This window comes from Seriola lalandi, unplaced genomic scaffold (genome assembly GCF_002814215.2).
Source record: "Seriola lalandi dorsalis isolate HSWRI2012SDOR001 ecotype SW California unplaced genomic scaffold, Sedor1 jcf7180002054692, whole genome shotgun sequence".
NCBI classification, from domain to species: Eukaryota; Metazoa; Chordata; class Actinopteri; order Carangiformes; family Carangidae; genus Seriola; species Seriola lalandi.
In genome coordinates this window covers 3,727,098-3,754,526 of record NW_019525245.1, presented here as the reverse complement: position 1 = coordinate 3,754,526, position 27,429 = coordinate 3,727,098, and the positions used below count along the sequence as shown (strand labels likewise).

The 27,429-nt window shown below is 39.9% G+C and overlaps 1 protein-coding gene across 2 annotated transcripts in view; it reads right to left on the bottom strand.

Moving 5' to 3' along the window:
* Nucleotides 1–27,429, bottom strand: part of dlgap4b (discs, large (Drosophila) homolog-associated protein 4b) — a 107,039-nt gene that overhangs the window by 60,976 nt on the left and 18,634 nt on the right. For both annotated transcript variants that reach the window (XM_023423553.2, XM_023423556.2), the window contains exon 2: nucleotides 15,634–15,700. The gene's annotated coding sequence lies outside the window, so the exon portion shown is untranslated. The remainder of the gene's footprint in view (nucleotides 1–15,633; nucleotides 15,701–27,429) is intronic.

The window sequence follows — 27,429 nt, the reverse complement described above, 5'->3', positions numbered from 1 at the left end:
ATTTAATACGACTGTGTGGCTGTGACACAGAATGTGATAGCACCACCTCCTTTGCCAAGTACACAGTGTGTCTCTGGGGGTGGGGGTGGGGGGACTGTAGGATGCAGGAAACTGTCTCATCCTGGCACCCACGCTGATCAGGTCCATGTTCATGGTTAATGGGTGTCGTTGAATGAACTCCAAAGATTAACAGTAACTCAAAACAAAGTCTGAGTGAGCTATCATCCCTAAATAACTCTGACAGTGTACTCAAAATAGCACTGGGTCTGTTGTTGGAACGTGTCAGCTCTTCTCTTTGTTAGCATGGTTATATTTGGACTTCACTGTAGTTGAGGATCAGTGGATACAGTCAAAGCTGAGGTTTGTTTTACAAATGTACACCACAAAACAACCATTTTTAAAGCATCCACATCTGTGATTATCCTCAGTAGTCTGCCCGGTAGCCAGTGACAGCTCTAATGAAATGAATAAGACCATGTGATGCTCAATCTAAACAGACCAATGACTCACATATTTCAGGCAGGTAACCACCTGCTTTCTGCAGTAAAAGACTATTACATAATAAAAAAAATACTGTCTTCTTTCTTGGAATTCAGGTTTGAGAAGGGTTAAGGCATTGCTTTGTCACCAGCACTCATACGTGCTTATTCAGCTCCTTACGATCTTCAAGAGGCAGGTCAAGTCAAATCAGGTCAAGCTGGGAATACGGAGTCACATTCATCAACACTGGCTTTACAAATCTCATCATTTTTATTTATGAGAATCATGTGAAGCAGTCTTTAATATGCACATGACCGCTACAAACAGTGCTAACAGAACAGGGCCAGTGCTGCATGTCCCACACATCTGCATCTGTACCAGTTGATGATCTATGAAGAAGAGAGAAAAATAACGAAACAACTCTCATATTGCAATGTGTAGTTTCAGTTCTAATATTGTAAGTATAAGGATAAATGTATTTATTATTTACTGATTTATTTTGTTTGTATTGTCACACAGTATGTTTTACTTTTAAGGTTACACAAGAAAAGGCTAAACTGTCACCCACACAGTGGTTAAGTTAAGTGTAAGCCCACAATAAAAATGCCCCTGGTCTTGGAAGAAACACTGGATTAATTTACTACTGTAGGTAGTAAGCTCATTACCAGGACACGTGGGCATTTATATCTTATATTAGAGTAGATAAACAAACTGCTGAATCTATTCCTTACACTTTTGCTCATGTTTTTGGTTTCAGAGAGGAAAAACTCCTTTTTACTCTGTTGCCAAGGTCTTGACCTTTCCCTGTAAAGTGCCTTGAGATAATGTATGTTATAATCTGGTGCTACACAAAAAAAAAAAATGCATGTGAATTTAATTAAAAAAAAAAGATACCACCTTCCAAACTCTTTATATACAGGGTATTGCTCATACTACAACACATCACTTCAATGTGGAGAAATCCAAAGCTTGACCAGCCTGCCGTGCCTAGTTACAGTTGCTAAGCTATGACTGGACAATTGCTGTTCAAAGGAGGGGTTTAGCAAAATGGTCAATCGAGTTTCAAATCAAATTAGTATCAAATTAATCAAAGCAGCAGACAGTTGTGGAATTAAATATATATCCAGACCACATATCTTTCCCTTCCCTGTGATTTTAACCCTGTTCATAATCATATTAATGTATATGATATCACATGGGACTGCATTAGGTTTCGTAGATTGCTGTGACAGTGATGCTTTTTCTTGTACAAAAACACCACAGACAACACATACACTGACATTTTATAATAAACTACAGCCTATAGATGGGTATTTAATAAACTCTAAGCAATATTTTCGACCACGGTTCAGTTAGCAACATTCACTCAGAGGCCAACTGAACATGAAGTTTAGAGCAAAGCAAAGAGCAGCGATTTTTATGAGAGGCTATGCAAGAGTTAGAGTCAATCTGAATGCAAGTATGCGTGTGAATGATATTTTTGCTGTTCTTTTCCACAGGGTTGGACACCTGCCTGAGGCCTATATGGTGCATCCAACAGCATAAGATATGCATGTCATGGGCTATAACTGTGTGAGCGCATGCTAATCTACAGAAAAGGTTTGCAAAAAAAAAATGGCCTTCATGATGATGTGTAGTATCCATTTCCCAAATTTAGCTGCTTGAATTTGTGTTGTTCCTGTGAGGAAAAGTGAAGACGAGAGACAGATGTGAGCGTCTTCACAGAAATGTACGACACTGCATGCTCCAGGCTTCAGTCCTGTTTTTTTTTTTTGCCTGGCCAGATGGGATGCTCAACTTACACACAATCCACAACCACAGAAGCAGACGCGCACACACGCATCCAAATACCAGATGTGTTCTTCTGCTGCCTTGCAATATACCTCTGGAGGTCATAGTCAGAGGGAGAAAAAAAAAAGAGGAAATAAACAAACATGAACACCACACTGACATTAACAAAACCTCTATCACTCCCCCGTCATTTACCACGTCATTATCGTTTTCTATCCGTCCAACTATCAAGCCCAGATATGGAGCAGACAGCAGGTGGTTTAAAATCCTAAGCCAGATGCAGTCACGCGTCACAGTTCCGGAAAGGCTCAAGCACGCCATACTAATGGGTCCACCACGGCTACTGTAGCTCACTGAAGGGGATGTGACACGATGCTACAACAGTGGTGAATCACAGATGGAGGAAAGAGTTACACGGAGTGGACAACAGAACGAAAAAGACAGATAGAGGTCAGGGGGATGGTGATATCAGTATAGGCTCAACAGGAAAGTGGAAAGTGACCCAATGACATTAGTTTGGTAATGCTGGCAACATGATTAGATGTGTGTGTCTGTGTGACACAAAGAGAAAGACAGGAGTGTTTTAATAAAGCTTTGCAAGTAGGTTGACATGTTGACATCCTGTAGTGACGTGTTGATGATGCCAAAGCTCAAGCTGCAGCCAGTTGATGCTGCCTTAATCTCCTTACAGCCCCCCCAGGGTCTATTTACCATTTCAGTGCGTTAGCCCTTCTCGCAAACCACAGCCACAGAAATACAAGTTTGTGTTACAAGGCAGTCCTGCGTAATAAAAACTCAAAAATGATTTCTTCTGGAGGATTAATTGTGCACGTCGTCTTAAAAAGATTGCTTTGTGCAGTTTGTCACATTCTCAGACCAGGAGCCCCTTCTGTGTTCATGCTCAGAGGGAGAATGACAGACGACAATACTGTGACAGACACGCATTGTCTAATATAGGTGGGGATGCCGAAAGGCATGTTGAAGATTTAAACATGTTGTTGTATCAGAAATACACATTTCCAACCCCTAGAAACGATCTCTCAACTTTGGCTTTAATGAGTCTACAGGAGTTCTGGTTTCTGAAGTGAAGGTACAATTTTAGCAAGAAAAGGGTTTATTGTAGCTTTTTATAGCTTTCTGAAGTATTCTCTTATTTGTGGAGAAAACAGTCTCTGTTCCCTCCCACAGCTGTTAGTCTAAAATATCATAAAGTTGTCAGTCACTTCGGACATGGATAATGGGATAATAATTGACAAAAAACAGCAACCAATGTAAATAAGGTGTAATGCCAGTGTTGCTGTCGGGACATTTCAAAGCTCCTGTCCACAGAGCCCAGCAGAGACACCACCAGAATGTGACACATTAACCCAGTATGACGACCTCCTCTGCTGGTCACTGAGCAGCTCCACTGGGGCATGTGGTAGTTCAGTTATTTATTCTTTTTTTAACAGCTGTTTAGGGAGGCAGGAGTGTGAATACAAATTGGCAGCCTTCCATTTACAGTACAAGCCTAACTCCTTAACCTTCTCTAACCTTGAGGCTACTGCCCCCCCCCCACCATAACTATCCACCCACCCTTCTGACTCTTAACTGCCATATCTTAATCTCACTTTCTCCTGGGAGTGCTAATGAGTGCTACACCTGCTAACATCTGGAGCCTGCCACTTCACATTACTAATCACTGCTAAGTCCCTATATCCTACTCTTCAGGACGGAAGCATTAATGTAGCGCACTATATTCTCCACCTCTCAATTACCGCCACAGAACAAAGCCCATTACCTGCACAGTCCCTGTCTCCTCGTTAAAAAGAAGAAAAGCCTGTAAAAAGCTGCTTCCCTAAAGGGCTGTGGAGGTGAGAAGCCTGCTGTTACAGTTTTTCAGGGAACCGTTCTGCAGAGCATTAAAGCTCTGTCATTGTAAAGAACACGCCGAGGTTCCAGTCATTCAGTACCGGCATAAAAGAATGGGAATTTATATTCATAGATTCACATCTGTTGTTGAATATCATATTATCGATTCACTTCTTTCCTTTGTTCCACGTCCTTGTCCACAGATATGTTACAAATTCAAGCAACGTGGCAACACGGCCATATGCATCACTGTATGTCGTGCATGGCAGGAAACTCATGAAATTAACATAATAATGAACTGGAAATACCAAGGAAAAGCCTTCATGGCCTCAAGGCCACAATAGTCTTTTTCATCATTATTGTCGTCTACTAACAATGCTCACATTTATGAACTTGTGAAATGTACAGTACATCCTCATTGAGCGAAATAATTTCACTTAGTATCCTTTAATGAAATATCTCACATTCACCAAATACTAGAAAATCAAGATGAGAACAACAACAGCAACAAAAGGTTATACAAATAATTCATGAAGTCTGTTATTTCATATGTAAAATGTGGGACATTCGCCATAAATAAAAACACTATGGGTCTTCCAACCAATGTTAAGGCACTGTGATTGAAGTTGACAGAAACGATGGTGCTTGCTCCATATAATGGGCTATAGGTCCAAACCCCTCTGTGGCAGCATTTTTGTATCTGTAAGACCTGAAAACAACAAGTAAAAAGTAAACACGAGCCCAAAGTGTTCACGAAGCTTTTCAGCCCCTTTTAGCTCATTATTCTGTTTTTACAGCCCACGCATTTTGTGTAACACTGCTATCATCTCTTTTCAGCAAACACTCTGATAAACTGTTTGTAGCTACAAAATGAACATTTAACAACCTACAGAGACAGATTTTTTTTCTGCAGAGTTGGTGCCAAAAAGAGAGAAACAATACATTCCCATCTTTACACATTTACATCAGATAGCCATGAAACACTGTGTGATTCTGTCGGTGTTCACAAATGAATGTATAGGCTAATGATGCTCAGTGTCTGCTTGCTAACATTGTAGCAATAATATTGTGTCGTATCTGTGTTCGTCAGCTCGTTTCACAGTTGCCATGCCCACAAGTGGCCAAATAAATAAATGAATGGTGTTTGCCAGGCTGTAGAGTTCAGTGTGCATCCTGTGAATTAATTCAAGGTTTAACAGAGGTGGCTAACTTGGATGCTGCATCACTTTGTTCTAGTTTTTTTTGTTTTTCTAGAAAAAACAAGATAGCCTATAGCTTGTTGTTTTCAGGCAAGTTGCCTAATTTTAGATGCTGAACATATCCATAGAAAGTGGAAAGGAAGACTGTGATGTTTTTCACGTCAGAAATAGAGCAGATTGTCATGTTAGGAGATGGAGCAGGCGGCAAGCCCGAAAAGACACAGGGGTATAACAAATAAACAGTGTCCATGATGTGTCTCAGTTTGGTTTTTCCATATGCTCCGATTACTACTGTAATTGAGGCCAGCCTCATTAATTAGTACGCAAGATAAATTGGTTTGCTGGGAAAGGAAAATACAAGTGGAGGATGAGAAGAGGTTAAGAGATGTGTGGGAGAAAATTAAGGAACAGAATGTGTCTGGAGGGGTAGAAACTATAATTGGGCAAGTAAACACCCAAGAAAAAATTAAGGAGTTAAACGTTAACATCATGCATGAATCATCACATTGCTGTTGTGTGTATTTTACCTGGGTGCCAGGCGTTTGCCAAAGGGTGCGTGTTATGTCATTAATGAGTGTGTTTGTTCTGGGTTTGAATGTCAAATCATCACATTCCCAGAGGAGAGCATGTGCTGTGAGTGGGATGTAATAAAACTTTGATAAAATAAAACTTCATAATCAGTCATAATTTAAGCTTCATGATATATTGAATAAAAGAAGAGAATAATGCAACATAAACTCACAACTGAACTACAGAGCAGTGGCAGCCAACCTGGTGTTCGGAGTCCCACAGTAGGTCGTAAGACAAGTCCAAGGTTTCAAAAAATGATGAACTGAATAGGGATAAGCAATTTCTACTACACATTTACTACAAGGAAAAAGAGTCAGTGAGTCTTTAGTTGAAATGGTCATAACTAGTAGACATACACAACGAGTGTTGAGGGGTCACAAGTCGTCGTTGCTTCATCTTAGTGGGCCAAAAAGAGGAAAGGTATGAACCTGAAAAGCGGGTGGCAAATTACACATTCACACCAGCATATTTGCAGCAGTACATTTACAGTACAGTTCTCGTTTGATCAAACGAGAACCATTTAAATCAACCTCAGGTCACATTCAAATGATCCAGATGCAGCTCATTATCATGACGGATTCTCCGTGGCCCAATCAGTGTGTTTGTTATCACTGCACATTTTCAAGGACAAAAATAAAAAAGCCAAATTCAGGTCAGCCAGGCAATCATTCGGTCAAACACCCTCATAACGAGTGATGCTTACTCAACACTGCTGTGTTACATAAATGCAAATGGAAGAGTGTGATAGAAACAGTTGCTTTCAACTATTTGTCTGTTTTGTGCTAACAAGCCACTTCTCCCTTGTTTATTTTAAGGATGTGTTCTTTTAATTTTCAACCTCATTTTATGTTTTTGATTGTAAGAGTAATTATCGGTATATGATGAAAGGTTAGCACTCTAAGTGAGGCTGAGGCGGCCAACCCAGGGCACTGCAGTCAACACAGAGACAGAGATGTGGGGGACCAGTTCTCCTCTTTGCCACTAAGGGCAGTGGCTGATGCTAGAGGTGGAGGCTGTGGATGCCTTGTCTGTGTTGGCCAGCTGATTAAGTTTCCTCTAAATGTTGATCAGTTCCCTTCCTCTCACCATGTTTACCAAAGCTGTCTCATCCAAGTTTAACTCAGGAAGTCAGGAAGTGTTGTGAAGTCAGGTTATAAGATCAACCGCTAACAAATAACTAGTCATAACTAATTAATATGACTTTACTGTTACATTTACATCACAGCACCAATTTTAATACTATACACACTTTATTAGGTACACTTATACAATCTATTGCAATTCAATGCAACAGCTCTGCCATAAAATCAACTTTTACTAAATTTGAGGTTTTTTTTTTTTGGTTTTTTTTTTACATACATGAGGGGGGCAGAAAATCAGAAACACATCTGAATATATTGCAGTCCAGTACTTTATGATCTAAAACATATAATTGCCAAAATACGAAAACAATGTTGAACATCACAATACAGGCATTTTAAGCAGAGCAGTTGTGTTGGATTAGATTACAGAGTCTACATACTTTAACTAAGTTCTTTTTCCAGCATTGCTTTGGTAAATCCTCTGCCCAGTGTTTGTTTTTTTTTTGTCTCCACTTCTTTTGCCTGGAAGTGCCTTTGGTAAGATTTATTTGGTTCTGTTTGACATAAGCTTTTCAAAAATGCCTCAGGCCTGTAGTTTTTGGGAGCTATTGTTCTAGTTTTTCCCAACATTTATCCCTACAGCAGAATATTCTTTCTTACTGTTTTCACTGACACACAGTGCATCCTTAGGAAAAAAAAAAGTCAAGATCCAGACATCCATGATGATGTAGACTCAGTATTGGACAATATTAGTTCTAATTATTGTACTTGACTGTCCACATGTTCCACTCTGTCCACATCACATAACATCACAGCTGATCTCAAACCAATCAGCTTGATAATCTGACCACAGTTCAGGGCAGTGAAGTTTATCCTGCCAGCTGGGTGGTTTCAGTGTGTCTGCGACCTAGGCTGACACTGAGAGATAAAAGGGGTCACATTTTATACTTAATGTCTACACGTCAACCAAAGCCACACCAGAGTGATGAGACATTTTTCTCTGAAATAATCTTTTATGTTAAATTTGTTTGTTTGTTTTACCCTGACTCCTTCTGATTGGCCAGGTGAGCTGTCATAAATAAAAAAAAAAGCCTGCTCATCTGCTCACGACCAGCGCTGAACTTATCTCCTCCCTACGATCCCTATCAAAATGAGCAGCTTATATCTGTCTGAGGTTCAGTCTATTAATCTTGTCAAATGGATTCAGAGAGAAAAGATACTGCAGACAGACACGAGGCTGAGGACATAGGACCAGATGGCTTCGCAGATTGGAGGCAAAAATACAGAGCCGTCACTAGATATAAAGAGAAGAAGGAGAGGGGCAAGTATTTATCGCGCTGAGTAAAGACGAGGGGATGTGAAAGTGAGAGTGCAGAACAGGAAGTATTTGCAGGAGTGAGACGTCATGGAGAGAGATGCTCAGAGGGGAAGCAGTCAGTGAAAATGACAGGATATGGCTCCTGCTGTCACTGGTTCTAAGATGTTAAGTCGTAGTGCTTTCCTCTACAACTTGCTGTCTTTACATGTAGCAAAAACGCAGCTCCCTGTTGAATTATGCATGTGGGGGTATGTCAGGTGTACAGACCACAGCAGCAACACATGTATGTGAAAAAACACAGAGAGGACTTCGGCTATCAGTGCTGTGTCATGTTTTAGGCAAATACCTATGAAAGAAGGAAGTTTAATGGTTGATGTATCCTCCAAGCTGAAATTTCAAAGTAAAGTATAACTTGTCTTCTATGACTGCACCGCTCAGCAGGGCTAAAAATAACAGGTAGAGCAGCCATATGGTGGGAATATCAATGAAAAGTCACTAACTGTGGCAGATAGGACAGAGCTTATAAATAAATTACTTGAGTGAAAAAATGACCTTCACACACAAAAACTTTATCAGGGCCCTTCAAATTCTGCACCTGGAGTTCACGCAGGCGTGAAGATTGTTTCATAAAGTCAAACTCAAAACTTTCCTGTTCTCTCAGGCTTATGTTTAATTACTGTGTGTGTGTGTGTGTGTGTGTGTGTGTGTGTGTATGTGTGTACTATTCTGTGGGTTTAAGTGCATATATGTGTGTGTAGCCTTATGACAGCACTTGTTTATTGTGCAGTTTTTTTTACATGTTTGTGCGTTAGGGGTTTTTATTTGGTTGTGAAGATGTTTTTTATTGCTTTGTATTTCTCACGTGTGCATTTTTTTCTTTTTTCTTTCGATATAAGGCACATTTAGTTTACTCGTAATGTGCTACTTAAATAAAATTACCCTTGCCATAAACACCAGCTATACAGCACTAATATACTGATGACAAACTCCTATTTTTTGACAAAAATCTGTGAAACTTTCCTTCTGTATTCTCTGCAGTGACACCGCCAGTCGTAATCCTGCACACTCCTGCCTCTTGAAAATAAAATTGTGACAATACAACATCCTGTTTTATTTTTTTTGGTTGCATCCATTCAATAACGTTATGACGCCAATACATTTTGCTAGAGGTCATTGCATGATCAACATTTCTGGCGCTTAATCATGTCGACGCAATGTTGGATTGAACTCATCTTGTGACTTAGCTGAATGCCCCTTCAGCCGTTTACATCGCTTGAAGACATATAACTGTTCATATGTTGCTGATGCTAAATGAAGGAATCCATTGCTAAAGCCGACTGCATGTTTCTTGGTGGTAGGCTAATCAGCGTTTTATGGTGGTGCGTCTTAACTTAAGCAATAAAAAACATGAACCAATCTCTCTCTCTCTTGCTCGCTGACTCGTTCGATGAGTAGACGTGCATGTGTGCGAAACCTAAAGGTAGTCAAGGCAACAAGCGGACAGGCGGTTCTTGTGCATACTATGAAATATAATGCTGCCGGCGCCACGTATTTACATATATGTATGTACCTATAAGATCTTGGCCTCCTAGCGGTTATATAAACATTTTATAAGGCCTTTTCTCAATTACCTTCCAGCTACAGTTAATGTTAAAATATACTTTCTCTCTTCAAATATTATCTGGAATGAGATCATACATGAGAAATTAAAGCATCTGTCTCTGTCACATTAATTAGGTTACGTCATGTGATAGTGATATTGAAGACCTCCAGTAATTGGTAGTGAGGTTATTAAAATAGAAGCCACATGTTAATAATAGGCACATTTATCCTGACATTCATTTTCTCTGAGAAACACTTACAACCAACTCAGACATTTCTAATAAGGAGAAAGAAAAAGGCATAGAAGAGAATTTCATTTTCTCTTTTCACAGGCCAACATACTGTTGACGAGATGAAAACAGGCCTTTGCACTGTTAAGTGTATTTCTATTTTTGTTCCAATCCCTTCATAGACAAAGCCATGGATGTGTGTATGTGAGATGAGGGTGGTTCAAGATGGTTAGCATTTATTACACAGACATACAACTGTGCCTGGTGAAAGCCGGGCTAATACTGGAGGCACCGTGTCTGCAGCTGTCCCCGGTCCAGTTGCATCATTTTTATATTAGCAAAGGGATGTTCTTGCTGACACGTTTGTAAAGATAAAGAAAGAAGCACAAATAAAGGTCTCAGGTATATACTTGTCAGTATATGTACCATGATTTGTGTTTGATCATACTGTATGCAGGAAACGAGGGGAGAGACAGAGAGGAGAGATGACATGCAACAATCATCCCCGGCTGGAGTTGTGTTTATAAAGCTGTCATTTCATTTCATTGTAAGCTTTTATTATTACCAACAATGAGTACTGATTACTCATTAATACTGAAGCAGCAAACTCAAGTCTAACTGCCTTTATATTGACAGTGAGTAAGCAAACTTTTGTGTTTTATTTCAGTCAGTATGGTCACTCATATGTTACTTTTTTTAGTTTAGTTGGGGAATCCATTACAGTGAGGTGACATTAGTATTAGCAGTTGTTTACCATATGAAAAACATTACCAGAAATCAAATGCAATTAAATAGTGTTAATTAGCTTAATCAAAACTGATGTTCATTCATTGGTGTTGTTTAGTCTTGCTATAAAATGCAGTCGGGCAGTCAAACAATTGTTACTAGAGGTAATTGTAATTCTGTGAAATGCTGGTAAAATATTTTTGTTGTTTGTACCCCCATGTCTCAAACTGAGTGCGAGTAAAATATCAATGTTTGGCCAACAGGTAAAATTACCCAATAAAACAAGCACCAGATGGGGTTTAAGAATGAAGGTGAAGATGTTGTGACGCCAAGAGCGCTGCAGTTTCCTTCTCAGTCTGATGGAAGGATAGAGATAGATAGAGGTAGAGAGAGAGAGAGGGACAGAGAGGAAGAGAGAGAAATGAAAAGGCAGGAGCTTTAAAGGCTTTGGGAAGGATTTGTATCCAATAAGCCATGCAGAGGATTAAACCATGTTAATGCAATGCCTACACAAACTGGACACAGTGCACGCACACACACACACACACACACACACACACACACACACACACACACACACACACACGCACACACCGGAGATGATGGCATGTCAGCAGAATGACAGGCATAAGCCTCTATACCGTAGTATGTTAATATGGTAACACAACACTCTTGGTCTGAGGCAGTGTGCACACAACAATACTGTGTCAGTGTGTTTTTAGGTACTTTAGCTCCTGCATTAAGTCAAGGTCAGCGATCTCTGTACCAGTGTTAACCCTAAAGCAGGGTTACTGAGTGGATACACCAGTGTGTGCAAGAAGGAAATGATGTCCCCAGTGGAAGTCCCGCAAATGAAGCAGGAGAATGAACCATACTGAACCTTTTTAGCATCTAATGACTCAATGTTCCAGGAAAAAGCTCAGCGATGACACACTGCATTTTACATCTAATATACACCTCTAATACACTGCTACTTCCAGTAGTGTCAGCACTTTTGTTCTTTCGGCCACAGTAGATTTAGCATCCCTGAAACAAGTGTGATAAAAGCTCCATGCATGAGGAGCTGCACTGTAACTTCATTAAAGCCAATCCAACTCCTCTATGCAAATGAACACAAGAGAACGTGTTCTCATGAGAGAAGTAAATCCCCTGCAGATTTGCAGTCTTGGCCCTGTCCTGCTGCAAACAGCAGTGAGACACATGATTTCTCCATCATAAGCCACAGTGTCATCAGCTCAAGTTTAGAACAAGAGGAGAAAATGTTACAGCATGTTGAAAGTATTCAAGGTTAAATGTGTGTAGATTGTGGACCCTGTACAGCAGAGATCAGCGAACATTTATCTTCATACCATTAGCAGACCGTTGTGTAACTGATGTAATAGTGCTGAAATGATGAATGTGTTTGCATTAGTTGGTGGACTGGAAGTTTATCAACAAGAATTTTAGATTAATCACTAAAGTCATTAATCAAGAAAAAATGCAGAACGCACTCAGCTCACTCATTCCACCTTCTCATTCATGACATGCTTTTTTAAAAATATATCATTCACAATAATATTCCGCTATCATTCCAAATGTGACAATATTTGGAATTTAATGTGGGTCATGTAAACAACATATTATGTTTGGATATTATGAATTTGGCCTTTTTCCAAATGTTGCATTTTTCAATGAAGACGTGGGACATGCCGATATTAATCAGGTGTTATATATACATTAATCAGCACATTCAGAATATGCGCTTCAGTTGTGGTTTTACGGCAGTTTGGAACACACCGTCTCTTGCCCGTTTTCAGTCAGCTCTGTTCATTGTACACAAACCAGCTACACAACAGTTTGCAAGGCTGGGGTAGAGACAGATGCACGTAAAAGAAAAGCCCACACTTCAGGACAGAGGGAGAAATACACCTATTGAAAGATTTAGATACAAACAGGTTTTTGGGTAAGAGCAAATATCACAACAACAAACTTTTAATCAGTGTTAATCAAAGTATGCATGGCTGCATGTAAATGGGATTATAAGTGGAATATTCATTTTCATTAGCTATGTAAACAATTTAGTAGGAATATTGCCTTTTTCAGGACAAAGGACAAAAACCTGAATAATTTGTGGATGTAAACATAGTGATTGAATAGCTTTGGGTTTTTGGACTGTTGGACTGACCAAAACAAGCAATTAGAAGACAAAATCTTGAGCTCTGGGAATAATATCAGGATAATTGGTTCCTCATTTATTATTTTACAACCAATATTATTGATCAAAATCACAGAGATAGCTTAGTTAGGTAAGATACAGTTTATTTGTGGAATGATCAACAGTCCAAATGAATTGTTTTTGTTTGGTGCTGAAGATGAATTAGATATATGCTTGCTATATGAAAACAAAACATAATAACGTCAACAATTCACCACAGATAAAATGCAACACTGTGACTCTCAGGAGAGAGAAGAGCAAATTGATCGTGGGCTGAATGAAGGCAATGGGATCGCAGCTCTGGGGACAGCATGTCTCTCTGGCATTTAGTGATGGATACATTTCAAGCTGTGAAGACTTTAACTAAACGTACTAGAAATGCCATATTGTCAGAGATGTGGATGCTCCCTGTAGTCCCCGCTGTGCAAAGGTATTGCTCTGAAGAGGAAAAAAAAAAAAAAAAAAGACGAGATAAACTGAGCATGTTGACACTAAACTCACCTTGGTTTCAAAGCACTGATACTGGATGTGCTTATGTGCTATAGCTTCTCTCCTAATCACAAACGCTCCTTCGGCTCAATCCTTCCTGTCTCACACACTGAAATGCTTTACATAAACACTGGGAGATAAATGTCTACACTTTCTCTGAGGCCGACAGCGGCCGCATAATTAGCATGTATATTTTTATGACAACAATCATTTGAATTTCAAATGAAATGTTTTATGCATATGTACTGCTCTTAACATTAAACAGTGAATTCAAATGTCATCAGTGCAAACTCCATTGTTCACTATGTATTAGGAATATGAGGTATGTTGGTGTTTCTTATGGCCATTTATTTGTAAAAATGCATTAATTAACAATAGTTATTAACAATTAACTGAGTTGCTGGATCAAATCGTGTGAGAGTACTGAAGGGTGCACAGAGGCACTCTGGGTGTTCTAATATGTAAATGTAGGATTGTTGTGTCATGTAAATTACCGCATGTATTTGTAAACTGCAGAGGCGTATTTTCATGAAGTCAAATACAACAGACACGTCTTGGTTTTTAGTATGATAATGCGTATTGTTTGTGTATTTCTTTTTTCTGTAATGAAAACAGATGATGCTTTTGATTAAGAGTAAAATGTGTAAAAGGATTATTCTAAGATGCAACTGCGCGTCAGTTATGGCAGAAATCAGTGATTTTTGTGTTTATGTTTCTATTAGTTGAAATTTCTACTAATGCTCACATCATCAAAAATGAGGTATTCACCCTGAAAGTAAATGGATTTCCAGTCAACACGGTGAAGAAGCGTTTTTCTTTTTCGTTATGGTTTCTGGCCCTCTGATGCTTTCTTTATGTATGATTCTTCCCAACAGTGTAGTTTTCTTTAGGTAATATTGATCCAATATGGATCCAATCAATATCTGCAGAGGTCGGCATTTGCTCAAAAACGTTATAAATGTGTTTTTTATTTCTTTTGAATGCCAGACTGTGAAAAAGTTAAGCTTTTAAACTTTTCACCTTGTGATGTTTTCAGTATGCCCTGATGAATGGGTCACTGTTATGTAGGGCTATGTACGTAGAGCAGCTCAGTGGAGCAAAAAATCATTAATGCAACAGCTGCAGAGAGGATATTGATTTGTACCTACTTGGATTTGTACAAAAACCAAGGAGGTACTATCAATGTCACTGGAAATTTAACAAGGTTCACACAGTCATGGCTGTTCCCAACAAAACTCTCTCGTCCTCAGGCACTTTCCACAAGAAATTACACAAATGTTTAATTTGACTGTTGCTTCGTACAATTTAATTTACTTTTGAAGTGCAACAACTCTCGGGCCTGTTTTAAGTAGAAAGATGTGAAAGCAGTGGCTGCACTGTGTGTAAAAAAGGGTGAGTTCCTTCACATGTTTGTTTGCTCCACAACAGGATGGACAGTGTGCTCCTATGGATAGTATTGCAGAGGAGATTTGTGCTCCGAATGAAATTAATCCAGCGTGAAATCAAGAGTCCAGTGTTGTACCTCAGGGAAGCCCACAGAGGACACTCATGATGCTGAGCACCGCGGCTATGTTCCATCAGTGCTCGCTGCTCTGCAGGCAACATTGTGCATGCGTCTGCATGACAAAACATGCCCTTTCATAGATGCAACTACACAACACTGGTACACTTACTGTACTCATGTTACATTCAAACTGTTTAACATCAAATACGCTGACATTTCTATTCCGATCAGTTTTTGGCCTGAGCCAACAAAAACCCCCAGAGATTTATTAGCCTGCACAAAGGACAAGTTCTGCCTTCCACAGCTTCATACTTGTTTTCTATTTGACAGCAGCATTCAGTATAAATGCCCTGAAGAACCATCGTAGTTCAATCTAGACAAGGTCAAGGCGCGCTGTCTCCCTGTAGCCTATGAGATAATTCTCCTGGCAGTTAAGACGTTTCAATATATCCAACAACAACATCAAGCAGGCCACTGTCTCATTAGCACTGGCTCTCGAGTCCCGTTCACAACTGAGCAGAAGATGCTAACAAAGGCTTTAAATGAAGACAGATTATCACTGCCCTGAGGGTTGAAGAAAAACCAAATATGCCCTACCTTATTGGTTGGAGTGCAGAGTTTGTTTTTGAGGTCAGGGAAGAACAGGCTCGGAGAGGAAGAAATCCTGTAACACAAAGACGACTCATCAGGTTCGATCATCATAACAATCATATCACAATGTACATCTAACACAGAAAATGTGTTCAGGCAAGATTGCTTTAAATTTAATGCCTTGCCAGTGGATTTTTACTTGCCAACTTAGTTTTTTATTTGGTAATATGGACATTATTATAGTGCTTTGATAATATGTTTCATTGTCTGTTTTTGTCCTGACAACTGTTTCATTTATTTGGAAAATCAATTAGCTTTTTGAGATAGGCAAACTGGCACATCTAGAGAGATAAAGCATTTCAATTAAAACCATAGATTAGATTAGGAAAATGCTTCCAGAGGCAGTAAAACTCCAGGAAATCACATCATGAATCAGCAGCAATATTTTTCTACATGATATAACTTGTAGATATTGTTCACTAACAGTATAAAGGCTCTATACTATTGTTTTGTCTTTTTAAATATGTTTCATACCCGGAGGTGACATTCAGAGAGTGTGGCACAAACAGACAAATACCCTGTTTACACTTGTTGTTAAAATGTGTTTTGGGGGATTAGATTGCACTTGTGTAAATGCACCCGAGACAGACTGAGGAAAGCTTGTGATGTGATCAGTCAGACCACCTCCAGAGGTGGTAAGGGACGCATTGTGACCACATTGAACAAAAACGTAAATGCGACTGTCAATCCACATCCACATGGTCTCCACGCAAACAAGAGGAGGATGTGACGTGAGCTGGACAAGAAGATCCGTTTGGAATTGTGGACACTGGAGACACACATTAATACTAGGTGTAAATGAAATCCGGTTAAAATCATATCTAGTTACAAGCTGAATATGAGACACATCTTAATGTGAGAGAAGCTAACATCTCCATCAACAGATGCTGAAAAAAACCATACTGCAGTGGTGTGTAAGAGCAGTTTCAGGGCAAACGTCCCACAGACAGCACAAAACAGAACCTAATTTTAGGCTGCCTTTGCACTCTGTCATTAAATATTATAGGCTCCATCCATTGCATCCTAGTGTGACGCACGCACAACAGTAGACTATTTCCAGTGAGCAGAAATATTGAACTGATTATTTCCTGAGGAGGGATGCTGTGGTTCAGTTGGACCTGCTACACTGCAAAGGACATCCACTGTGATTTAACTCTATTCTGTTTTTTTTTTGTGTGATTGAGTGTTGCTGATAATTGAGTCACAATACACATGGAGCAATGAAAGAAAAGGGAGAGGGGGGACAACAGGAAATGTCATTGTAGCCACTGGTGATTAGCATTTGAAAAGTAAGTCCAAATATATTAAATTTGTATTAAAATGACAAGTGCATTGTTATTCTATAAGAAAAGACACTACATTACATACTACATTAGATAGGCTATACTAAACTGATTTAGTGAAACCAGGTGATTCTTTACGATCACTGATAATATATATTGATATATCGTCATAATAAGCATGTATAATATAATATATATAATATATAATGTATAAATTTATGTCAATTCAAAGCTTTGTCGGCCAATGTCTTATTAGTTTTATTTACCACCTTTAGAAACATTTCATGCGTTCAAGGCATACAACATGCATTTTATTTGGGTTAAATCTCTCCAGAAATCCTTTTACTATGAATAGTTACATGATGCAGCCTTATCTGCATCTCAGATCAGTCACATGTTTGTTTCTGATAAATTTGAAAACACTCAACAAATAATTAAAAAGACATGACTTTTTCAAGTTTCAACACATAGTATTCTTGTATTCTTGTAGTAAGTAAGAATTTATGTTAATGAAGTTTAAATAATGTGACAGTACATCAGAAAATATATTTCTTTTTTTTCATGCAGTGTGTTATCTTTGATTGTTTCTGATATTTACATTAGAAGATAATGAGGGGATAATATTGCTGCATGGTGAAGGCTTTGATACAATAATTTCAGTGAGAGAAAAATAATGAGAGGTCTATGCCAAGCTGCCTGTTGTTCGTCTCATCTTCCTCCACATAGTGAGAATCAGTGATGATACCTGGATGGCTACTGGATGTGTGCCAAAGAGCCAGTGACTGATCAGTGACTGATCAGTGACCTAAACTGAGCTTCAAATGACCTTTGCTTGATAAGAGAAGATGGAGCTCCCCTGTGGTTTCAAGGCTCTGATGTAGGCTAAATGTCTGAGCTCATACACTCCTAGCATAATTTTGGGCTTTGCCACTGGGTTCATATTTCATTAGCCACAGGTCAGCTGTGAGATCTGTGTGTGTGTGTGTGTGTGTGTGTGTGTGTGTATGCTGCAGTAAGTTCACTATGACAATTTGTACAGGGGTGAATGGGTTCGTATACCTAGATTATAGATTACAGATCTCCTCAATCGCTACCATTACAACTCCCTCTTTTATAGGAGAAGGGCTCCTAGGAATCAAATGGAAAACCTGTCTGCTGGGACACAAAGTGATGCCTGCAGCATAATGTGCAGCCTGCAGCCATAATCGAATGTGCCTGTGGTATCCAGTTCTACAACACTCCACAATGTAGACTTACATTGAAGGTATAGGCTTGTGAAGTTTACAATGTGTTTCTTGTTCTAGTACAGCCCAAACAAAATATTAAACTTAACTGCCAATCCTTTGTAAATGTAGGTATGACAGTTTTAATTATACTGTATATGCATACATGAAGTGATGTGCGTATCAGAGGGAGTCACTGTCATACAGTTTAGACTGAGGGAGAGGTAACTATAGCTGATTATGCTAACACACCAGGCTTTATATGGTGGGTTAGCATTAAGTTAGCATAATGTTTTGTTACGTGAGATATACTGTGTCGACTTTTAAAAGCTTCCTGGTGTGCATCTATATTAAACAACCTTTTAATCAAGTGTTGTGTCAGATGTGTATGATGACGTGTTGACTACGTCCTATTACCTATTTTACTCTTCACTCTAAACACGTACGTCAGATATCAGCAAGTTAACATTAGCTTTGTCAGTTAGCTCATTAGCAACGGGTACATGTAGTTTGTACGTGTAAATGTTTAAAAACAACTTTCTATATGAGGCAGTTTCCTTGGTGCAAATTTCCTTTAAACTTAACGGGCGCCTCGGTGGCTCACCTGGTAGAGCATGTACCACATACGCTTAGTCCTAACTGCAGCAGCCATGGGTTCAAGTCTGACCAGTGGCCCCTTTGCTGCATTGTCATCCTCTCTCTCTGCATGACTTTCCTGTCTATCTCTCACTGTTCTATCAGAATAAAGGCAGAAACTTAAAAAAATGATTTGAGATAAAGGCTGTGCCAGTGTTTTACAAGGTAGGAAAGTCATTCAATCTGATTGTTCGGCCTTGAAGATACAGTATGTACACAGCGGTACCTTTGTATCTAAGCAACATTTTACGGTGTTATTCATTGTCAGTAACTCTGCCAATTCTGTATTGATCCTTGAGAGTGTGCATAGCTTTGTTTTTTATGTAGATTTCTGTTCCCTGCCAATACCTGGTGCAGTCAGGGTCGTCTGAGGAAAAAAAGAAAAAGAAAAAAGTATTCCACTGACTGAGCAGCGATTAGTGACTGGCATAAATCCTCACAGCAGAGTTAGACTGTAGTCTTGGTTTGCCCATGTACGAGCTAAACTCTTCATTATGGCTCATGCAGTTTTGATTTCTCAGGGCATGACTTGTGCTAACAGTAACAGAAAGTGCTAAGCGGGAGGCCTGAATGCAGCAGGGGCTGAGTGAAGCAACATTAGCCTGGTGCATTAGCCTAGCTCTACTGTGACACACTTTCTGCTGTTTGATGCAGCCACTCTGAGCCAGATCTAACTGTCTCACTGCAGGCCATACAGCCTCTCTGCTGCTCATCAGCTACTTGTCTCTGTCATCTCCCATTCATCTCCCCGGTCTTTCTGTTAACCTGCCGACGTGTTTGTTTTGCCACTCTAACTAATTGCTTTCTCATAAACCCTGTGCACCCATCTCGTTTTTGTTTGTCCTTCTGTCTTTTTGCTAAAACAAGCTGTTGATCACTCACAATCCTGCTTTGATCTGACTGCCCGAGCTGCTTTGTAAATCAACACAAAAACCTTGCCCTCTTTAATCTTGCTCTTTTCTTGTCAAACTCACATTAGAAAAATAATAATAAGGTATAAAGTATAAATATAAAGGTATAAAGCAAACGCCGACTAGTCCAATGAGATATCAATGCAAAGAAGTCTATTGTCAGGTAAACAAACATGACATCTCATTCCTGTTTCTCCCTCTCTCCCCTGCTCTCTTCTAGTATGTGCTCTTCTACGCAAAGTGCTACACTTCTGTATCAAATATCTGCTCATTGTCATCCTTTCCCATTTCCCAGCAGGGCCCTTTATAAATGCAGTCTCATTCAGGCAGTGCAGCATGGGAGTATATTGCCCACACAATCTACGTGAAGGATTTACCCACTGTCCTTCTCTTCTCTCCTATCAGTGACAGGAGTATAGTATAGCCTCAGCAAGGGTGCTCAAAGGTAACCAGTTGGCGAGAGGTGGGTCATGGTCAGGTGAAGCCGCTGATAAAACCATGCAGGCACCAGATGTGATACATAAGGACAGTCACCTTCCAAAGTGTTTTGGAAAGCACTGTGGGAGAAGCTTGAGGGTGAACTGTTTGTGTCAGAGTGTGATTAAATTAAGGGATGGTTGAGAAGGCAGTTCCAAGGACTTGGTCGATATTTCATATCACCCCACGGATATTTTATCAGCTTCTCTATTTAGAAAAGCAGTGACAGCTACTCAACAACCTCACATATTTTCACGCACACACACACACACACACACACACACACACACACACACACACACACACACACACACACACACACACACACACCCCTCAACTTTAAGATCATCGGGCTGTATGTATACAGGGTCATATTTATTTCAACTATATGACTACCTTGTAATTACAAAACTTTCATGTCAGCAAATCTAATTTCCTCAAAACAACAACACTCACTTCGCTTCAGTGGGATGTGAACCACAGGTCAGAGTTCACTCAGTGTTCCCTCACCCTTTCTGTTGTAAGAGCCCATAATAATCGTAGTCAAATATCTTCCTGGTCATTGTTACAGTGTAACTGAAACTGACTCCAGGGGGAAAACTGACAGACTCACTTTAGTTTAGCTTTGCTCTGTGAGTGCTACTTTCTTGCTCTACTTCCTGCTCCACTTTGTGTCCCTTATAAGTTATCTTGCTCTGGCATACTTTACTTCTTTAACTAGTCCATCACTGCAGACAAATGTTCAGACCGTAAACAGGCAAAAATATATGTTTAGACTTCATCTCAAAAATTCGGGCCCAAAAAAATCCAAATAATTTCGGTGCCTTGACTTTTTCCTCTCGTGCTGCCATGACATTTCTGGTTAACATTATCACCAGTATGAACTGCAATAATTCATCTGTCCAGTACATTCCCATCATCCTCAACTGTCCTTATGATGAACATGGTTAACATTATACCTGCTAAACATTACCATTATCATTTTGAGCATGTTAGCATTCTCACATTAGCATTGTCATCTCAAAGCATTGCTGTGTCTAAGTGCAGCCTCTGGCATGGCTTTAGACTCTTAGTCTTGTTTTACAATATAGTTTTTATATGAGTTGTATGTGTAGTTGTGTGTGGCATTCAAATATTTATTACCTTGTATCTGTAGCAGCAGAATTTAGTCAAGGGTGAACTACATACAATGCAGTCTATTATATTATATCTGTGATTTATGTATTGTAAGACATTATAATTTTCTCAATCATTATAACCACATGTTTTATGGGCTCATGGGTCAGTAAAACCACCTTTAATTTATAATCAATGTAAATATATTATTTGCTCGTGAACGATAACTCACTAGAGTGATCACTTTGACATTACACCCATAAACAACATGAACGTATCGACCGTCACTGGAGGTGCAGCGTCTCTCCTCTGATCTCTGACTGCCCCTCGGGATCCTCCTTGCTATGGTAACAACCCCTAATGACCACCATTGTGGCAACAGCTGTAGTCGTAGCAACAGTTGGCCGGTGAAGCTCTTTCACATTGAGTAAAAGGACGAGAGGGAAGGAGCAATAGAGCAGGGCAGGAGTCTCTCTGTCATCAGATTTTAGACAGGATATGCATCTGTGTCTGTTGCACCTCCTCTCAATCCATCCATTCATCTAACCGCTCATCTACTTATCATCCATTTTTTTCCTGTCCATTCCTGGGTTCATCTGTCTCTTGCCCACTTTTCCTTCTGTATTCTCAACTGCCCCTGTATGTTATTGCCTCGTTTTTAATAGGTAATTAACTGCTTAATGTTCTCCTCAAGCAAATGGATTTTCAGAGCCATAAATACACAGATCGTTACCATCATCACAATTATTATTATATCGTTCTCTCACTCTCCCTTTACTCTCCAGTTCATCATGCAACACTGATACAGTTGATACAGCCATCCATCCAAAAACAAAGCAGAAAAATTATGTTTAACCCCCTTCTATCAACACCCCTCCCTCGTCCATCTTTCTATAATGCACACTATCATTTTCTCCTCATATCCATCCAACCCTCTCGATGCTTCTCCCTCTCCTTCCCTCACTCTATCATTTACTCTCCCATATCATACCCGCTCTCTCTCACCTATCAGTGCGCAGCTCTAGCCTTCTACCTCCTGTTCTGTCTCTCCATCAGCACCTCTCACCACCCCCTGGGCTCTGAGTGGCCCGTGTACTCCCATGAGCTGAGAGAGCCTGAAATATTGATGTCCCCAGGCGAGGGCCACCTCCAGCACACTCTGCAGGAGGTACAGACCAGGGCCGCGGCCAGGTACAGTGAGAGCGAGTGAACTTTTAGCAATGAGGACGGGTAGGGCATGGCAGATGGAGTGAGGCAAATGAGAAGAAGTGATGGAGTATGTGTGTGTCTTAAGACTGTGTGTAAAAACCATGTTATCCCAGCTGCCAGCTGGCTTCTTCACATGCATCTGGCAATTTGCTTCCAGGTGATCTGGAGCTTCATCCAAAGAAGTGTGTGTGTGTGTGTGTGTGTGTGTGTGTGTGTGTGTGTGTGTGTGTGTGTGTGGACTCTTTTTCCATACAGCCTTCACTAAACATGTTTCTCCCAGATTAGCCTTAACACAAGCCTGAGGTTTGCTTAACGGAGCTGTTTGTTTGTTTACGCACCCCTCCCCCCTTTCCTGCTATTCTTTCCTGTTGTTTTCCACACTCTTCTTCCATCTCTCTTGACATCTCTCTCCCCCACAGCCAAACCCTTCATTTTCCTCCCCCCTCATTTTCTGCTTGTTAGTCACACTCCTTCTCTTCGTGTTGAAATTTCAACATTTTTGTATATTCTATGAGGATGCCTTCCTTGTTTTTCTCTGGGTGACTTTCTGTCTGGTGAAGGTGACCTTGCCAAGGAGACCCATAAGAATCTCCATGGAGACAACATCCAGCGAGGTGATGCTTATGGAGAGATGGGGGGTGGGGGTGGGTTTACAAAGAGAGCGGGAAGGAATGAGAAAGCAATGGTGTGAAGGCAGCATCACCACAGAGCTTATTTTCTCCAGCTCCTGATTCATGGTCCCATCACTCTGGTTTAGATTACTATAATATTGCCCCTCTCTATATTTCTCTCTCCATCTCTGTGTTTCTTCTTGAACCTCGGGCAAACATAAAAAGCTGTTCTTTAAAAAAAAAGTAATTAAACTAAATCAGATGTGAAACAATGTGTTACGCCTTTTTTCTGCTTTAGAGGATCTGTAATTGTAATTTGCATGATGAAATGGTGCACTCTTAATCTATGGGAAGTGCTGACTTGGTCAAAGGAGAAATCTGTTCGCTCTACAATTTAAATGAAGCTTTCCTGAACACTAGCACGATATAAACAATGTCCAAACAATGCAGCACTATCATGACGTGTGTCCAGCAGAAGTCCATTTAGCTGAAGACACTAAAAACACAATCGCAGGGTAAAATATGTTCTCGATCAAAAATTGATGAAGTGAGAAAAACTAAACGTGCTGAATTTTGCTACAGTTTAGTCCCACGTCTTCTGTAGGTACATTTAGCATTACCATGGATTTGAGAATCAGGTTGAATATCCTTTTAATTAAATGTGTCATTATTTTAAGACGTTTAGTGGTTGTCCTTGTGGGGAACAGACAATTAATTTGAACCAGAATAGACCTGACCTGAAATGCCAATAAATAAATAACAGATATTTTTTCAGCTTTTAATTCCTATGGTATACACATGCTGTGGCAAATGGTCAATATGGCTACATTAGGCAGCCAAAACCCTGAGGCTCGTTAAGGGTTCATCTAGGTTAAACTTTTAAAAAAGGCCAATGCTAACAGCTGGTATGATACAGGATTCACACCCTGGCTTTTGGAGTTGACCTGCTTTATGGGTGAAAGTTAATTTGATCCATCACTGGACATCATGACTTCAAAATGCAGCGGTGTAAAGTGTAGAAAAACATCATGCATAAGACAAAGACAGAGAGGCAATACTTCCGTTCTCATGTTGCAGTCTGACAACATTGTCCTGTGCTTCCATGTAGCAGGAAGTCAGGACATAAACCGGAAAGCTGCCTGAAACATTCTCTAGCAGGAAGCCACTTGGTTTAGCAGAAAAAAGAAAAACATGGTTTCTTCACAAGCAAATTTTCTGGCTCTCAGTTGTTGTGTATGTGAGATGCAATCAGGCCTGCAATGCGTCACTCACACAGCTGCAGGCAGAGACATTCACAGCTGCCTGTCAAAATTAGGGCCACCCTACTTTCCCCAGGCATTGATTCTAAATGTAAATGTAGATGTGTAACATTTGAGCATAAACACTTCATACTTTTTATCCTGAATTCAAGAGAACCTCGGAGTTTGTGTCTTCTACATCACACACTGAAGAACATCTTGTGTGTACAATTGTAGTATATAATTTACCATGGATGGGACCACACTGACGGTTCAGCACTAGATAATAACTAGGACATAAAGTCTAAGGACTTTTCTACTGGTTGGGAAATAAAATGTATTCTAACCATCAATATCTATAGCTTGTAGCTACTCTAGGCAATGAGGGTGGACAACAATCAATGGTGTTTTTTATCTGAACAGAAAATATGAACCATGCGCCACCTTGCCAGTATACATTAAACTTAATATACTTAATACAGAAAATATCTAGGGTTATCAAGTGCTGCAATGTACAACAGCTACTAATGTGCTAACTTTAACATAACAGCTCAAGCAAAATACTGCAAGCTCTAAAGAACAAAGGAATTCACATTCGCACTCACACACCTGAACTCAATTCTCTATATAACCTGTGATGAAGCCAGGTCCCTCCTCCTTCCTGCTCCTCCTGAGATAGCTCGTCCTCCACACCTGCTTTTCACAACAGCACAGTTTATATTATTACTGGTATTCTATGTACATAAATGATTTATTTGGCCACTTGAGAGGGAGCAGAATGAGCTGCAAACACAGCACTGATATATTGTGTCCTCATAAAGTTGATATGTCAAATGTGTTAGCAAAGCGTTACCCATTTACACATCCAGCAGACACAGAGCCACATTAACATTCATGTGGACTCATGTTTGTATCCATCTGATAAATGCACATTTGATAATACTTTGTCACTACAAGTGACCCCTGTCTCATAAACACATTAATCTGATCCAAAGTAAATATAAAAATATTGATCAGTGCAGCTTTAAATCATGAAATTCATAGTCATTGTCTGCATAGCTGATTGCTGGGTTTATTGTTTATGAATGAATTTGCAGTGCAAAATAAAATTGTCATCTAATCTTTGGTAAACAGCGGGTGGCTTTGTATTCCAAGAATAACCTATTGTGTGAGTTTGTGTGCGTGCAAGTGTGTACCTATGAACATGCATGAGGGCTTACTTGTGTCTGTGTGAGCACATGTCTGGTCTGTGCCAACGCCGAAAGAGAACAATATGGCTGAAGCAAACTGCGTTTTCGAACAGCGAACTGTGGAGGACAGTTAGATGGATGGAGGTAACTCTGCACCTCTGCCCCATCATTGGTAAAGAGCATGAGAGGACACTCAAAAGAGAGGGAGAGAGGAAGAGAGAGTAGAAACGGTAGTAAGGAGGCTGTAAGAGGGGAGCGTGAGCTAGGTGAGAGGAGAGCAATATCAAGGAGAAAGCTGGAAAGATGGAGACAGAGTGGGGAAGTTTTCAAATAAGGACATGGCAGTTGTTGCCTCTTGGCCAGAAATATCGTCCTTTTCACTTCAACCAAAGTGACACTGAAACAATCGCAACATATCAGCAGGCTGAGCTTTGTAATACAGTCAAGTACATACAGCTGCACCATGCTCAACACGCATGTAAACACACACAGACAAATTATCCTAAGCCCTTCAGAGCACTACTGGCAATGAAATCTCACAATCCAGTTATTAGAGTAAAACCCTCACAACAGATTCTTAATGAGTCTAATTAAAATTCAGAACAGCAAAGTGTGATTAGCATGATTGTTCTCGGTTATTGACCCCTGAACAATGTGTGCGCTGTAAGGATTTTCTTTACCATGAAGGTGGTTTTCAACAGCACAAAATAAGGTGAATACAAACACTAGCAATTATAAAGTTATTATCAGTAAATGTAAGTAAGACTCATTTAAAATAGTTAATATGAAATTAGAGGTATATGTACATCTCGAGTATGTTGTAAATTCATTCTCTATAACTGTGACGCTGTAGTGTTGGTCGTAGAACATCCTTAATGAAAATAGAGAAAGTAGAAAATGAAGAACAAGATTTTTTGTATTGTACACTCAAATTTATGCACACACAAAGTTGCCAAACCTTGTTTTGAGTTGTTTTGACTCAAGGCGCTCAATGAAGTTTGGAGGTGTAAACTATATGCAAACACAAGTAAATTAGCATGAAAAGCACAAAACGACTCCTTGGGTGCACAAAATTTCAATTACATGGAATTAGTTGCACAGACTCTTACTGTTTGAATAAGCTAAAGCTGTACCTGCAAACACTGCAGCGGCATGTGGTGTGATTATAACTGACAAAAAAGTAATACTTCAACATGCGGCAGAGTTGCTGTGGAAATGGACAGAAACAGTTGCTTGTCGTCATTTACGTGGGTCAGTTTAAGGTAATCTGAGCCACAGAGGGAAAACATCCTAAACAAAAACATGACGTCATGAACGCAGCCCTCGTCTCACGTCCCCATTATTCACATGCAACGTTATTCAGGGTGAAAAGCCACAAAACTGAAATGTCACTGCCTCGTTTGTCACCAAAAAGTTCCTCAGCCACATTTTAACAACAATTTTTCCATAAATACACAACACGTCCTACGTCACCAAATGAGGTCAGTACTTGATGATCTGAATGAAGTTGACTCACAGGCTTACAGCACAGCCCTGATGCAGTAGTAGCACAGTTTTCTAATGAGCTGAATGAGTGTCAGCGTGACCTCTTGGTGACCTCTGTGCTCAGATAAGGTTCTGGTCAGCCTGAATACTGTTTTGTGTCAGTGAGGGCTACAGCTGGCATGTTGCATTAACGCACTTATGAGTAGACAAAGGAGGGTGAATGAGGTCAGGCTTATCAGGCAAATGGATTTTTGGATTGAATTGTGGAGTACACTAAAAGCATCTGAATAAAGCTACCTTTGCTATTTTTAGCAACTACGAAAATTTGATATGTTTGACATTTCAAATGTTCCAGTGCAAGAG